The sequence below is a fragment of the Aquarana catesbeiana genome, linkage group LG02, assembly GCF_042186555.1.
Source record: "Aquarana catesbeiana isolate 2022-GZ linkage group LG02, ASM4218655v1, whole genome shotgun sequence".
Classification (NCBI taxonomy): domain Eukaryota; kingdom Metazoa; phylum Chordata; class Amphibia; order Anura; family Ranidae; genus Aquarana; species Aquarana catesbeiana.
Window position 1 is genome coordinate 611,751,668 of NC_133325.1, and position 17,781 is coordinate 611,769,448.

The 17,781-nt window shown below is 41.9% G+C and overlaps 1 protein-coding gene across 8 annotated transcripts in view; it reads left to right on the forward strand.

Moving 5' to 3' along the window:
* PNPLA4 (patatin like domain 4, phospholipase and triacylglycerol lipase) overlaps positions 1-17,781 on the forward strand; it is a 150,039-nt gene that overhangs the window by 95,827 nt on the left and 36,431 nt on the right. The window lies entirely within an intron of this gene.

Consider the following 17,781-nt stretch of genomic DNA (forward strand, 5'->3'; position numbering starts at 1 on the left):
ATGCTACGTACAAAAAACATGATCCTCTCCCTGGGTATAAATTAGAACTAATAGAACTGTTGAACCAAGCTTTTACCCAAGGTATAATACAAAAATCAGAGAAACAATTTTTTCTGGCCAACTATATTAAGACACCTTATTTCTACCACATTCCGAAAGTCCACAAGGGCCCATTATGCCCACAAGGTAGACCCATAGTGGCAAGTATAGATGGAATTACCAGTTCGGTGTTTCAGTATGTGGATGCTTTTCTTCAACCCCTTGTCACTTCTCTCCCGCTTATATCAAGGATTCTGCACATATTCTGGATACCCTACAACATTATAAGTGGGAGCCAGGATATCTATGGTTATCCTTGAATGTGAGTTCACTTTACACCTCAATTCCCCATGACGGTGGATTATGGGCAGTTGAATACTTTCTATTAGAATCAGACCATATTAATCCCATCTAATCCGAGTTCATTTGTCAATGTACTTGATTTGCCCTGGAGAGGAAATATTTTTCTTTCCAGGGACAGTTCTATAGACAGGTATCTGGCACTGCTATTGGTGCACATTTTGCACCCTGCTATGCCAACCTGTTTATGGGGTATTGGGAGAAATTTCATATTTGGTCCCAGAATCCCTTTGCCAAACATCTGGTATACTATGGGAGGTATATAGATGATGTTATCATCCCCCCTGATACTGTGGACCAATTTGTCTCCTATTGTAACACCAATAAGTTTGGCATTCACTTTACTTATGTAGTGGACCCAAATGTCTGGGTCTTCTTGGATCTTGAACTGGGTAGTGATGGTAACATCACATCTAGAACCCATTTTAAAGAAACAGCTGGCAACTCTTATCTCCATCAAAAGAGTTGCCATCATCCCAAATGGAAAGAGAACATACCTTACAGTCAGTTTTGCCGTTTACGCAGAAACTGCAGCAATATTAAGGATTATGAGGATCAGGCAATTATATTAACTGCAAAATTCCTAGAAAAAGGATATGAACCCCAACATATCCAGAGGGCAGTGGACCGATATAGAGAATGTACTACCATTAGGGATACACCTACACCTGTTAAAGATCAGTATGGCACCTTCTTTATTACAAGATTCAATGACCAACATTGGGCCATCAAAAAAGCGATTCAAAAACATTGGCCAATCCTGGGGCAAGATAAAGCTATTGGGAGAGTTCTCCCAAGTAAACCCCAGGTGGTCTTTTGACCTGCAACAAACATCAAAAGCCTTATTGCCCCCGGTCGACTAAAAGAAAAGCAGTGTTCTAGGATGGCAAAAATCCCCCAATTTTTTAATACCACATAATGCTACAAGTGTAAAGGTATCAAGTGTAAAGCCTGTGGATTTATCTCACATAGTCAAAAATCTTTTTGGAGTAAAGATGGATGCACCTTTTACATCAAACAGTTCATCTGCTGTAGCACCCAGTTTGTCATATATGGACTGAGGTGCCCATGTGGGTTTTTTATGTAGGTAGGACAGTGCGTGCCATGCGGACATGTTTTGGTGAACACCGTAGGCTTATAGAGAAGGGAAGTGAGAAGCACCGTGTCCCATGTCATATTAAACACAAACATGGGGGTAGCACTGAAGGCTTGGAACTATTTGGCATCGAGTCCATATCCATGTCAATCCCAGAGGGTGAAAGATTTGCCCGTTTTATGTAAACGAGAATCCTTTTGGATATTGGATATTCACCCTTAACAGTATGACGCCTGAGGGGTTAAATGAGAAACTTGAGATAGGTACATTGATATGAAATATTATTGTATTGCCAATTAGCATATTGTTCTCTATATGTAAATACCCTCAGTTCCATTTGCAGATGTTAATTAATTTATTAACTACATACTTATTGACCGACCATATTTTATTTAAATTCATTTTATTCATATACACTTTTTATTCATATAATTTATTTGTATCGATTTTCTTCCCCCTTTTTTTTTTGCGATATATATAATTAATATAATTTTAATATATCACATTTTATATTTTAAATAGTATAGGTAAACACTATTTCTATTTTTGATTACATTTTATTAAAGTAAACATAATTAATGCATATACACCTGTTCAAAACTTTTCTTAGGACGTTCTTGCTAAATATCAGGCCCTCCCCTCTTTGAATGTGTTTCCTGTTGTGAACTTCATGCTCCTGGTCTGTTGAACGGTATTGGCTGTCCCAGGGGAGGGGCTGGAGGGTTCATATAAAGAACAGGCTAGAGGTGGTAAGGGCGTGACCTGAAGAAGGAGGCCATACCTCCCAAACATGTTGTCTTGGCAACCGTTTTTTGTTAGCTAAAGAGGAGACATCTCACTCACCTTGTCCTTCCTCTCCAGCCGCGAGTGATGTCACGCAGTGCCGGCTGGACCGTGCGCGTGCCCTACAGAAGACACAGCCTGACGAGATGAGGAAACAGAGTCTACAGTGACTTCTCATACCATCACCACCTGTTTTTGGGAGCCAACCCAGTTATACATGCCAGGAAGGGAGAATACATTCTGCTGTACATTCGATCTAAGTCCCATGTTTGTGAGTGCAATCCTCTATTGTTTGATTTTGCATTTGTATCATTAAAATGGAATTACACTAGGGCAGCCGTGCGCTCTCTTTTCCTTGTATATTTTAGATTAGGTCCGCCACCCAGTGGATCTTTGAGAGAGCTGCAGCACCTAGAGCAAGAGAACTTTTTCTATATAGACTGTGAACATTTGAGAGTTGGTTGTGGGGTCAGCACTGACTTTGTTTTTTTTTGGGTTTGGACTTTTGCTAGATGCTTGCATCCTGTGTGACTTCACAGGTGTGCAAGATCATTATTAGCCAAACCTGAGGATAGCTCATGGAGACAGGAAGTATCACTGCATGCTGGCAAGAAGGCTTCACCTTAGGAGATAGGTGGGAGCCAGTATTGCTGTGTCCTAGCTGTGTGCATTGAAGAGGATCTGTATGCTTTGAAGTGAAGCTGTGTGCAATAACGAGAAGCTGTGTGTGGTGAAAAGCTTTAAGCTGTGTGCATTGCAGAGTCAATGATCTGAGGGATCAGTTCTTATAGTAGCGGGGCTGCTGAAGCACAGTTGGGTGGGCTAGCAATTTTCTGTTGCTGATGTCTATTGGAGAAGAAATCTTGTGTGGGCAACCAGTGTGAACTAATCTTTGTGTTGGAACTTTGCTTTTTCTTATTATTTTATTATCCAAACATAGACTGAGTGGAAGGAACCACGCATTCAACTAAGGCTGGCCAATTTCAAAATGTCTTGCAGGACAATTTTATGGGTCAGATAGTAAACGCACCAACTAGAAACAAAGCGTTACTAGACCTACTGATTACCAACCATACAGACCTGATCATGGATGTGGAAATACAGGGCAATTTAGGAAACAGCGATCACAGGTCAATTAGTTTCAGTATAAATCAAACTAATAGGAAACATAAGGGGAATACAAAGACACAGATTTCAAAAGGGCCAACTTCCCTAAACTACGAGCCTTGCCAGAAGATACAAATTGGGATCTTAGGAACAAAGAACATGGAGGAGAAATGGGTATGCTTTAAGAGCATATTAAATAAAGGCATTAGTCAGTGCATCCCAATGGGAAATACATTTAAAAGAGCTAATAAAAGTCCTGGGTGGCTTAACGCCAATGTAAAAATGCAAATAAAAGCAAAGGAGAAGGCCTTCAAAAAATACAAGGCTGAGGGATCATAATCAGCATTCCAACTTTACAAAGAATACAACAAGAAATGTAAGGGTGCAATCAGGATGGCTAAGATCGAACCCAAATGGCACATAGCGGAGGAGAGTAAGAAAAATCCAAAGATATTCTTTAAGTACATAAATAGTAAGAAAGGGAGGTCAGATCATATTGGTCCCAAAAAGAATGATGAAGGGAATCTGGTTACTAAGGATGGAGAGATGGCAAAGGTAATGAATTTATTCTTCTCCTCAGTCTTCACAAGGGAATCGGGGGGCTTCAGTAACCAAAACTGCAATGTTCATCCTCATGACATGTCACAGAAAGCACCCTCATGGCTAACAGAGGACAGAATTAGAAATAGGCTTGAAAAACTTACCTTTAATAAGTCACCGGGACCAGATTGCTTGCACCCGAGGGTCCTTAAGGAACTCAGTCAAATATTTGCCAGACCATTGTTACTAATTTTTACGAACAGTCTACTGACTGGAATGGTACCAGCTGATTGGAGAAAAGCCGATGTAGCACCAATATTTAAAAAAGGGCCAAGATGCATCCCTGGGAATTACAGACCAGTTAGCCTAACATCAATTGTATGCAAGCTCTTGGAGGGGATGATAAGGGACTATATACAAGATTCCTGTATCATTAGCAGTAATCGGCATGGATTCATGAAGAATCATTCTTGCCAAACCAGACCTTCTATGAGGAGGTGAGCTGCCATCTGGATAAAGGAAGGCCTGTAGATGTGGTGTATCTGGATTTTGCAAAAGCATTTAATACAGTTCCCCATAAACGTTTACTGTACAAAGTAAGGTCCGTTGGCATGGACCATAGGGTGAGTACATGGATTGAAAACTGGATACAGGGGCGAGTTCAGAGGGTAGTGATAAATGGGGAGTACTCGGAATGGGCAGGGGTGGAAAGTGAGGTCCCCCAGGGTTCTGTGCTGGGTCCAATCCTATTTAATTTATTCATAAACAACCTGGAGAATGGGGTAAACAGTTCAATCTCTGTATTTGTGGATGATACTAAGCTAAGCAGGGCACCAACTTCTATGCAGGATGTGGAAACCAGGCGAGAAGATCTGAACAAATTAATGGGGTGAGCAACTACATGGCAAATGAGGTTTAATGTGGAAAAATGTAAAATAATGCATTTGGGTGGCAAAAATATGAATGCAATCTACTCCCTGGGGGGAGAAACTCTGGGGGAATCTAGGATGGAGAAGGACTTGGGGGTCCTAGTAGATGACAGACTCAGCAATGGCATACATTGCCAAGCAGCGGCAAGCAAAGCAAACAGAATATTGGCATGCATTAAAAAGGGGATTAACTCCAGAGATAAAACGATAATTCTCCCATTCTACAAGACTCTGGTCCGTCCGCACCTGGAGTATGCTGTCCAGTTCTGGGCACCAGTCCTCAGGAAGGATGTGCTAGAACTGGAGAGAGTCCAGAGAAGGGCAACAAAACGAATAAAGGGTCTGGAGGACCTCAGTTACGAGGAAAGGTTACGAGTACTGAACTTATTCTCTCTGTAGAAGAGACGCTTGAGAGGGGATATGATTTCAATATACAAATACCGTACTGGTGACCCCACGATAGAGATAAAACTTTTCCACGTAAGGGAATTTATTAAGACACGCGCCCATTCACTCACTAAAATTAGAAGAAAAGTGGTTTAACCTTAAACTGCATAGAGGATTCTTTACTGTAAGAGCGGTTAGGAGGTGGAATTCCCTTCCACAGGCAGTGGTTTCAGCATGGAACATCGATAATATCAAAAAACTACTAGATAAGCACCTGAACGACCACAACATACAGGGATATACAATGTAATACTGACATAAAATCACACACATAGGTTGGACCTGATGGACTTGTGTCTTTTATTCAACCTCGCCTACTATGTAACTATATAACTGTCACTATGTGGGCTACAATGCCCTTAAACTGAAGTTTGAACTGACATGTCTCACTACAATGCATTTACCATTTGGAGTCTAAATCACCCCCATGTCACACCTGGTATTTGTTAATTCTCATTTTCTGCACATTGCTATAGTACTGTGCTGGCCCTGAAAAATTGCTTACATACACCCAAATTCTATAGCCCATGGAGGGCCTTTCCTTTCTTGACAAATTAGAAATTTTACTTGTGTTTGTTTTTGTTTCGGAATATACTTGTCACTAAAAAAGCTTAGTTTTCCTATGTGATAGTACCATTTTTTTTTATTGTGGACACATGATTATCCTACATACTGTGTTATCAATTCTAAGAGAGGACCCCTACACAGTCCCAGAAATGTTTAGAGCATGACTAAACCCATCTTTTACAGCCAAGGAAGCTGCCATCTTAGTTTTACGCATGTCGCTGGTGACCCGGACGTGCTGTGATTAAACAAAGCAGATGTTGATCAGCGGGCGCCGGCCACTGAACTACTTCCAGCACCCAGCAATCATTATGAATTTATACAGGACAGAGCCCTGTCTATATAAACATGGCAAAGCCCTGTCCTGTCAATGGGGAAGTAATAGATTTTCTTTCCCTGCAAAGCAGGGAGTAAAATCGATTACTACCCCTAGTAAAAGCACCTCCCACAGTACACCAAAAAACAGGCTAGGCACACATTTAACCCTTTGATTGCCCTAGATGTTTAACCCCTTCCCAGCCAGTGTCATTGGTATAGTATATTTTTAGCATAACTTTTGTGCAAACCAATCAATATACGCTTAAGGGGATTTTTTTTTACTAAAAAGATGTAGAAGAATACATATTGACCTACATTTATAAAGATATTTGTTTTTGTTTTGTTTTTTTTTTCTTTTTTTTTATATTGGATATGTTTTATAGCAGAAAGTAAAAAATATATATATATATATTTTTTCCAAAATTGTCTGTGTTTTTTGTTTATAGATCAAACAATTAAAAATGCAGTAGTGATCGAATACTACCAAAAGAGAGTTATATTTGTGGGAAAAGGAGGACACAAATTTTGTTTGGGTAAAGTGCCGCATTACCACAAAATTGTCAGTTAAAGTAACGCAGTGCCATATCACAAAAAATGGCCTGGTCATGAAGGGGGGGTAAATGGGAGGTCAAGTGGTTAAAGCAACTTTGTACCTAGCTGCTACGTATCATTTAGCCTTCAGTATATGCATCTTAAAACTAGGAGAGCCATAAAAGACTTATAACATAATAGTAATAAATTTGACTGGCGATTTTGATCTGATTGAGTGTTCTTTAAGACATGAGTACTGAGAATTCCTTATTACACGTACACCATATAATGCATGTATATGCATTAATCATATTATACTGAAATTGGAGCCAGTCTTACAATGACTAATGTGATCCAATCCATGACACAGAGCACATAAAGATTTCATGGCTGGAGTATCACACACAAGTGGAAGTAGTGTATAATATACTGAGTAATTAAGACCCCAAAGAATTGATAGTCATTTGTTATGCATCATTTGGCTATTGTACAATGCACATACATTAATATGATATTCCAGCTACCTGAATTGATTACAGTATTTAAGGGACAGTGTAAATGTGATGATTTATAGGTTTTTTTAAATAGCAGAGTGCATAAGTTCAACATTTGCATGCATACTTTAAAATGCAAGCTTTGTCTTAGGAACTACTACTTCATTCTGATTTATTCATTGTTACTTTTTATTGTTATAAATCTGCTTTATATTTACATATGTACAAAGCATGTCCTCAAAGACAGTCTTGTTGTGCATGCTCGGTGACAAAATATTATAATATACTGATATTGCAAAATAAAGTTGTTCCAAGCTTTGAATAATTTGTTAGGCATTCCTGTGCAGTACATACACGTGGTGTGGGAGCATCTGTATTTTTTAACCAAATCCTGCCCAGCATAGGTTGTCCTCTAAGACTCACTGAGCTGCCATGGGCAGGGTATACTGCAATGAAAAAGCATGACAGAAGGACCTTGATCTGGTCTAATAAGTACCACCTAGTAGCCCCGACCGCCCTTAGGCCTTAAAGCACTGATTTCATTTCAGAGAGCATTCCCTTCTTGAGGTTAGGAAATGGAAGGGTTTATATAATGGAAGCCTTTGCCTCCTTTACTGGAACACAGTTGCTTTTCAGTCATCCAAACTGGTGAGTTAAAGCCTCTTGTTGGGGGTGGGGTTCCAGAGTCCTACACTCCATGTCAAAGATGTGAGTAGTTGTCGCCCCACCCCCCACAGGAAGCTTTCATAAGCTAAGGTTGCATTTTTGCTATGACTTGGTCCTTAAACACTTCCCATAACCAACGTTCCAGGTAGACTAACGCCAGAGCATTTTATACAGGGTCCTCTACCCAAGATGTCCCACACTGGCTGGGCCAGGGGTGCCATTTCCTCACTCTCTATGGTACATCCCACTCACTACTCATTTTGTTCTACTTTCAAAAGATTTACTGAACCAGAAGTATGCAGGTTGGGGTGTGGCAGCCAGAATATATATACGCGCTGATCTTAGGAGCTTTGTTGTCACCACCTGATCCTAGAAATATCCCACCTTTATACCTCAGCTGGACTCCTACTTTCTTCAGCAACATTTCTGGGCCCTCCAGAGATAGTATCATTTAGAATTGCACCATGGCAGAGAAACTGGCCCACTTACAGCACTCCCAATATGATTCAGCCCACTCTGCCCCATGTGCATACTTAAATCAGCAGTTCAACTCCTCTTCAGGTGAACTTTGACCCCCAGGTGTGCAATTCCCTGATTCTGTAAAGCTGACTCCTGAAACGCAACTTAGAAACAGAGAACTGACATATCCCATGCTTATTCCTGCCAAGCTGCAAATAATAGTATATAGAAAACCATTGTTCTTCGGTTCACTAGACTCCCAAAAGTTGTTGCATGGCTTCAGGAAAGATCCTAACACTCACCTTACAACACTCTACACCCTTTCATTTACCTACTAAAGTTTCCAGATTTGCACTGCCACTGACACCATGTTACTGCAGCATGCCTATCATATGTAGGTCTCTTTGACCACTAGTGACCTGTTCTGCTATAAACCTACTGTTATAGTCATACTATCGGCATATGCTATCCCCCCTTTTCTCCTTTGGTAACTTTGAATCCTCCTGACTACATCCGTAGACCACATGTCAACCACCTAGGAACTACAAAATAATCCTCTCATGGTCAGCCATGTGATCATGGCAGGTTGCTTATATAACTTTGTCTCGTAGTTCTGGCTTTTTTCTTTTGTATAACAAACATTTTGCAATATCACCATGGGTTCTACTTGACTTTACATACTGGCTCCTGCATCAGATATATGGAACCCTTTCTTCTCTTTTCTGCAGTAAGACCTACTCTAAAGCCCACCAATTTGCCATATGTTTTTTTTTTTTTTATGATTGACTGCACCTCTGCATATAGGTGGGCATGATGGATTGCTCTCCCTGGGCCTCCATGGCAACCATCGCCTCTCCCCTGGTTTACATGGTTTATGTTACCAATTGTAGCTCTTTATAAAGGGCTGCTATACTTTTTGTGTTTTTTTTTATGCTTATAGTTGTTTCTTTGCAAGATAATATATTATTCTGATATCTATCTACAAATGCTTGTGTATATACAGTAATGTGTTATAATCTCAAAAGTGTTTTCTAGAAAGCCAAAAACTAAACTTGAACCTTTAAACCAATATTGTATGTCTCCAGAAGATTCACTTGTTTAGGCTCCAAGGTCTTAGTACTGAAAACATTGTGGATAGTCAAATCCCTTTAACCACTTGCCTACAGGGCACTTTCACCCCCTTCAGCGCTCTCACACTTTGAATGACAATTACTCAGTCATGCAACACTGTACCCAAATGAAATTTGCGCCTTTTTTCACACAAATAGAGCTTTCTTTTGGTGGTATTTAATCACTAGTGGGTTTTTTATTTTTTGTGCTATAACAAAAAAAAGACTGAAAATTTGGTGAAAAAATGCCTTTTTCTTTGTTTCTGTCATAAAATTTTGCAAATTAGTAATATTTCTTCATAAATTTTGGCCAAAATTTTTACGGCTACATATCTTTGGTAAAAATAACCCTAAATAGTGGATATTTTTTGGTCTTTCTGAAAGTTATAGAGTCTACAAGCTATGGTGGCAATCATTGAAAATTGATCACACCTGATGTACTGAAGAACTATCTAATTTCTTGAGACACTAACAAGCCAGGAGAGTACAAATACCCACAAAATTACCCCATTTGGAAAGCAGACACCCCAACATATAATCTATGAGCCATAATGAGTCTTGAACGGTTCATTTTTTCCAGAAGTTTTTGGAAAATGTGGAAAAAAATGAAAATGCATTTTTTTTCCACAAAGTTGTTCATTTTTAAGATAACTCCAACACATTGCTTCACCTCCTGAGTATGGCGATACCACATGTGTGAGACTTTTACACAGCCTGACCACATACAGAGGCCCACCATTGAAGTAGCACCTTCAGGCGTTCTACAAGCATAAATTACCCTCCAAAATAAATTCTATTGAGGAAAGGGTAAAAAAAAAAGTATTACCTGTGGTTTTAGTAGTGTCCCCAGAGGAGAAAATTGGTCCAGGCAGCAGGCAGCAGGCAGGGATGTGCTTAGCAACAATAGTAATTATCCAGGCAGCAGGTAGGAATATTGTCTATAGTCAGCACAAGGATATCGTCAGCACAGCCAAAGCATTTGTCCATAGAAATTGTCCAGGCAGAGAGAGCCAGCACAGCCATAATATTGGTCCTGGTACACCGTTACCTGCCTGCACTCATTATTGTACTGCTCCTCAGCCCTTCATAAACATACTGCCTCTTGCTACATCTAAATATTTCCATAGTCCAGGTAGCAGGCAGAGGTGTTTTCTTTTTTTTTTGTTGTGTTGGTGCAGTACAGTACAATACATAGATCGGTAACTCACTGCTCCTGGCCCTTCTCTCCAAACACTGGAAACGGTGTGTGAGGAGAGAAGAGCCGGTAACAGCTAGTAACCGGTCTATGTTTACATTTAGTGATCGGCTGTGAATGGATCACAGCCGATCATGTGGTAAACAGCCACCAGCCATTGCCTGTTTACCCTCGTCGGTGACGAGCAGTGTTCCTGGGAACATGCTGCCCCCAACATGACCACGCTGCACACTCCCGATCACGCGCATGCACGGTCTAAAGCGGGGAATACCCATTTGTGATCAGCCGTGACGTAATCACGGCCGATCACATGGTAAACAGCCATGCCCAATGGCTGTTCATCCCTGTCGGTGACGCGCTGTGTCTCAGGGACACGCCGCCACCGACAGTGCAGGGCTGCGCACCCGCGGTCATGCGCATGCCCTGTGTGAATGGGCCACCATCTTATCACATCGGCCCAGAACAAGAGCCGTACCACTCCGCCGTCATATGACAGTGGGTGGGCGGCAACAGGTTAAAGTGGATGCAAACCTGATTCATGAAATTTGACCTAGGCACATATATGTAGTGTTTTCTTATCTCTCTCCAAAGCACTAAGTCCCACGTGTTTCTGCTGTTTTGTTGCTCTGTTATGAGCATGATAACTTCTGACAAGTTTTCCGTCAACCAAGATAAAACCAGCCTGAAATTTGTGTCGGGGGAGGTTGCTATAAATAGATTAGCAGATTGCTTGTCTTGTCACAGCACAACTCTGCACATTCCTTCCTTCCTTTACCTATGTGGAGTGGGGGGGTGTACCTTTACTCCAATCAGCTGTCTTGACTTTATGCCAAGCCACTCCCAATGCTGAACAGGAAGAGAAAATATGTAACACAATGTGCACTTTCTAAAGAATATATAAAGCGGAAGACAGCAGATATACATGCAAAATGTATGTAGGGAGATTTGTTTCATCCCTGTGTATCATCTGAGGCTGTTCAATTCACTGGGTATATGTGAGGATTTACATCCACTTTAATTCTATGCATTATTCTTATCCACAAGGCGTCTATCTCTTATAAGCTAAGTCTTTCTTACCAGAGATCCTAGATCTTAAGACAGACCCATGTGGCCAACATGTACTGCCATACTTCATGACAAAATTCTAATGATTCTCAAGGTCTATACTCCACCCCCATTAATAATTGGCTTTGTAGACTAGGTTACCTCTCTGGCCATGGAATTGTAAATATTTTATTATATCTTTTCATGTGACAACACTGAAGAAATTACACTTTGCTACAATGTAAAGAGTTAGTGTACAGCTTGTATAACAGTGTAAATTTACTGTCCCCTCAAAAAACTTAACACACAGCCATTAATGTCTAAACCGCCGGCAACAAAAGTGAGAACACCCCTAAGTGAAAATGTCCAAATGGGGCCCAAAGTGTCAATATTTTGTGTGGCCACCATTATTTTCCAGCACTGCCTTAACCCCCTTGGGCATGGAGTTCACCAGAGCTTCACAGGTTACCACTGGAGTTCTCTTCCCCTCCTCCTTGATGACATCATGGAGCTGGTGGATGTTAGAGACCTTGCGCTCCTCCACCTTCTGTTTGAGGATGCCCCGCAGATGCTCAATAGGGTTTTTGTCTGGAGACATGCTCGGCCAGTCCATCACCTTTACCCTCAGCTTCTTTAGGAAGGCAGTGGTCGTCTCGGAGGTGTGTTTGGGGCCATTATCATGTTGGAATACTGCCCTGGGGCTCAGTCTCCAAAGGGAGGGGATCATACTCTGCCCCAGTATGTTACAGTACATTTTGGCATTCATGGTTCCCTCAATCAACTGTAGTTCCCCAGTGTTGGCAGCACTCATGCAGCCCCAGACCATAACACTCCCACCACTATGCTTGACGGGAGGCAAGACACACTTGTCTTTGTACTCCTCAACTGGTTGTCGCCACACACACTTGACACCATCTGAACCAAATAAGTTTATCTTGGTCTCATCAGACCACAGGACATGGTTCCTGTAATCCATGTCCTTGTCTTCAGCAAACTGTTTGCAGGCTTTCTTGTTCATCATCTTTAGAAGAGGCATCCTTCTGGGATGACAGCCATGCAGACCAATTTGATGCAGTGTGCGGCGTATGGTCTGAGCACTGACAGGCTGACCCCCCCACCTCTTCAACCTCTGCAGCCATGCTGCCAGCACTCATACGTCTATTTCCCAAAGATAACCTCTGGATATGATGCTGAGCATGTGCGCTCAACTTCTTTGGTTGACCATGGCGAGGCCTGTTCTGAGTGGAACCTGTCCTGTTAAACAGCTGTATGGTCTTGGCCACCATGCTGCAGCTCAGTTTCAGGGTCTTTGCAATCTTTTTATAACTTAGGCCATCTTTATGTAGAGCAACAATTTTTTTTTTCAGATCCTCAGAGAGTTCACTGCCATGAGGTGCCATGTTGAACTTCCAGTGACCAGTATGAGAGTGATAACATCAAATTTAACACACCTGCTCCCCATTCACACCTGAGACCTTGTAACACTAACGAGTCACATGACACCAGGGACAGAAAATGGCTAATTGGGCCCAATTTGGACATTTTCACTTAGGGGTGTACTCACTTTTGTTGCCAGCGGTTTAGACATTAATGGCTGTGTGAGTTATTTTGAGGGGACAGTAAATGTGCAGTGTTATACAAGCTGTACACGCAATACATTACATTGTAGCAATGTGTAATTTCTTCAGTGTTGTCGCATGAAAATATATAATGGCTGTACATTGCCACAGCTGCTTCCAATGTCCTGGGAGCACAAAGATGCATCACAGAAATTAGTGGATAGAGACAAAGTTTTATCACCACCAGATAACAGGAAGTGCCTGAGCAAGAATTACTAGGTAAGCTTTACAACTAAGATTAAGTTGTAAAGCTTACCTGCAGAAGAAAATCTGGTCACCAACCTAACTCAGCTGTCTGAAAGAGCCTGTGTGAATCACAGCAATAGAAAGATAGAAATAAAACCCCTTTGTCAGGTTAAGGCCTCTTGCAAATGGGTGCCTGAGTCCATGCAATATAAATTCCTGCATATTTTTCCCACCCTGAACATTCAGGTGCTGCGTACAGATACACATAAATGGATGTGTGCAGCTGTACTTATTTCTTTTATCAATGCTCATGTACACATGCATATGATAAAAAAATAGAAAAAAGAAAACTTTACATGAATCCCAGCATATACCCCAGTACAACTGCGCACAGCCATTCATACCTACAGGTGGCTATACGCAGCACCTGGGCTTTCCGGGTGGGGGAAATATATTTGGAATTTACATTGCACAGGCTCAGGTACCCAATAAGTTCACATATACAGTATGTATTTCAACCATGTAGACAGTGGTTTGCCTGCAATTCAGTTTTAAATATAAAACGCTAAAACATAGTTAGATAGTTAAATAGTAAGTCAGGTTGAAAAAGACACAAGTTCATCTGGTTCAACCAATTAAAAAAATAAATAAATCATACAATCCCCATATACAGAATCCTATACCCACAGCTGACCCAGAGGAAGGCAAAAAACACCAGCAAAGCCTAATTCAATTTTCTCCAGCAGGGAAAAAAATTCCTTCCTGATCCCCCGAGAGGCAATTGGATATTCCTCAATCAACTTTACCTATAAATGTTAGTACCCAGTTATATTATGTACGTTTAAGAATCCACGCGTTTTTTAAAGAAATCTACTGAGCTGGCCAGAACCAGTTCTTGAGAGAGTCTATTCCACATTTTCACAACTCTTATGCCCTGTATACACGGTCGGATTTTCTGACGGAAAATGTGTGATAGGACCTTGTTGTCGGAAATTTCGACCGTGTGTAGGCTCCATCACACATTTTCCATCAGAATTTCCGACACACAAAGTTTGAGAGCTTGCTATAAAATTTTCCGACAACAAAATCCGTTGTCGGAAATTCCGAACGTGTGTATACAAATCCAACGCACAAAGTGCCACGCATGCTCAGAATAAATTAAAAGATGAAAGCTATTGGCTACTGCCCCGTTTATAGTCCCGACGTACGTGTTTTACGTCACCGCGTTCAGGACGATCGGATTTTCCGACAACTTTGTGTGACCATGTGTATGCAAGACAAGTTTGAGCCAACATCCATTGGAAAAAATTCATGGATTTTGTTGTAGGAATGTCCGATCAATGTCCGACCGTGTGTACAGGGCATTACTGTGAAGAAACCTTTCCGTATCTGGAGATAAAAATCTCTTTTCCTCTAGACGTAAAGAGTGCCCCCTTGTCCTCTGTGATGACCTTAAAGTGAACAACTCAACACCAAGTTCACTATATGGACCCCTTATGTGTTTGTACTTGTTGATTCAAACATGGTAAATGGTATTGTAGATAAAAGTTTACTACAATTGTTGTACTAGATTTTGAACTAAAAAAATGAAGGTTTCATTTACAGGCATTGTATTGGTTATTGTAGAGAGCACAATCAAATGTAGAGCATTTCAAAACCTCAATCATGTCATCAAGGTGTGTTTAAGGGCTTTCAGTCCACATGTGTTGTAGCAAATAGGGTAACAAAAAAGATGTTTCCCCACACATGGGTGTATTCAGCAAAATACAGAGCACTCAAAGTTCAGCCTCTTAGTTAAAGGGTTACTAAACCCTCATTTTTTTTATAAATAACAAACATGTCATACTTCCCTCCACTGTGCAGTTGGTTTTGCACAGAGTGGCCCTAATCCTCTTCTGGTAGCAGCGCTGGTGGCTTCTCTTCTTCTCGAGTGCTTCGTCAGAGAAGCGCTCTCCCTCGGGACACCCATGCTGGTGGAATCCCGTGTCCTGCTTCTGCGTCTATTGACACAAAAAGCTGGACTTGGACCCACCCCCCAGAACCTGCATCATTGGATTTGACTGACAGCAGCAGGAGCCAATGGCTACGCTGCTATCAATCTATCCAATCATGACACGAGACACCAGCCATAGCTGGTGTGCTCGTCCCTGAGGCTAGAAAGACTGGGCTCAGGTAAGTAAAACGGGGGTTCTGGGGGGGCTGCAGCATGAGAGAAGGTTTTTCACCTTAATGCAAAGAATGCATAGTTAATCACATATGCAGCACCATCGTAACTGCAGATCAAATAGAGGCTAAGATGGCAGCTTAGGAGAGTTTAAGGGGTTGTAAACCCTCGTGTTTTTTCACCTTAATGCATCCTATGCATTAAGGTAAAAAAACTTCTGTCACTGAACAGCCCCCCTGTTTTACTCACCTGAGCTTGTTCGTTCCCCCGCCAGAGATGCACTCTACCTCTTTGGCTGGGGTTCTCGGCTCTTGATTGGATAGATTGATAGTAGCGCAGCCATTGGCTCCCGCTGCTGTCAACCAAATCCAGTGACGTGGGCGCCGGGGGGCGGGGCCGAGTCCGGCATTCTGTGTCTATGGACGCAAAATGCTGGACTCTGGAGCGCCCCCGCAGGTAACCACCAAGGAGAGCGCTTCTCCTACGGGGTTTACCAATGCGGGGAGGAGCCGTGAGCGCCGTTGGGGGACCCCAGAAGAAACAAGGGTTTACAACCCCTTCAAGTTCCGCTTTAAACTAGTAACATTCAAAATATATTTAAAATAATATTTCAATGGTGTTGTTTTCATACCTGTCTAGCTTTAACCACATCCCGCCTGCCATATAGCAGAGTGACGGCCGGAAAGTGGTTTCATTATCCTGACTGGGCATCATATGAAGTCCAGCAGGATAAGCCACAATCGGGGGCGCTCAGCATGGCGATCGTTAGGTAAATAGCTAGAGACTAGAGACTCTTTACCATGTGATCAGCTGTTTCCAATCACAGCTGATCACAGTGTAAACAGGAAGAGCCATTTATCGGCAATATTTTATAACAGAAACAAAGAAAACCTTTTTTTTTTTTTTTTTTTTTTAAACGTTTTCGGTATTTTTTTATTTGTTTAACAAAAAATAAAAACCCCAGTGGTGATCACATACCACCAAAAGAAAGCTCTATTTGTGGGAACAAAATTAGTAAGATTTTGTTTGGGTACAGTGTTGCATGTCTGTGCAATTGTCGTTTAACCACTTGCTTACTGGGCACTTAAACCCCCTCCTGCCCAGACCAATTTTCAGCTTTCAGTGCTGTCACACTTTGAATGACAATTGCGCTGTCATACAACACTGTACCCAAATGAAATTTTTATAATTTTTTTTTTTACACAAATAGAGCTTTCTTTTGGTGGTATTTACCGGTAATCATCATTTGGGTTTTTATTTTTTGCTAAACAAACAAAAAAAGACAGAAATTTTTGAAAAAAAAAACATTTTTCATAATTTGTTATAAAATTTTGCAAATGGGTAGTTTTTCTCCTTCATTGATATTCGCTGGTGAGGCTGCACTGATGGGCACTGATGGGCACAGATAAGGAGACACTTATAGGCACAGATAAGGCGATACTGATAGGCACAGATGAGTCGACACTGATAGGCACAGATAAGACGACACTGATGGGCACTGACAAGATGGCACTGATGGGCACTGACAAGATGGCACTGATGGGCACTGATAAGACGGCACTGATGGGCCCTGATGGGTGGCACTGATGGGTGGCACTGACAGATGGCACTGGGCACTGATGGGCAATGTGACACTGATGGGCACTGGTAGGTGGTATTGATAGGCAGCACTGGTAATGACGCACTGTGGCGGCACAATAGGCGGCACTGTGGGCACCGATAGGTGGCACTGTGTGCACTGATAGGTGGCACTGTGAGGTGGCACTGATAGGTGGCACTGTGAGGTGGCACTGTGGGCGCTGATGGGTGGTACTGTGGGCATTGGTAGGTGGCGCTGCTGGGCACTGGTGGTACCTTCACGATCGGGACCAATGTCCCTCTTGCAGCCGCCAGTGATCGGCTTTTTTTTTTCTCCTCGCGCTATCAGTGTGAGGAGGAAAAATAGCCGATCTGTGATCAGGAGAGTCTCATAGACTCGCTGATCACAGAGCTCACTGTGCGCCCCCTGCAGGGGGCACGCAGGCTGCTCGAGCATGGGAGGACGTCCATGGACGCCCTCCCGGCAATTGAAGTCTGCGCTATAGTGCATATGGCAGGTGGTTAAAATGCGACAGCGCTGAAAGCTGACAAT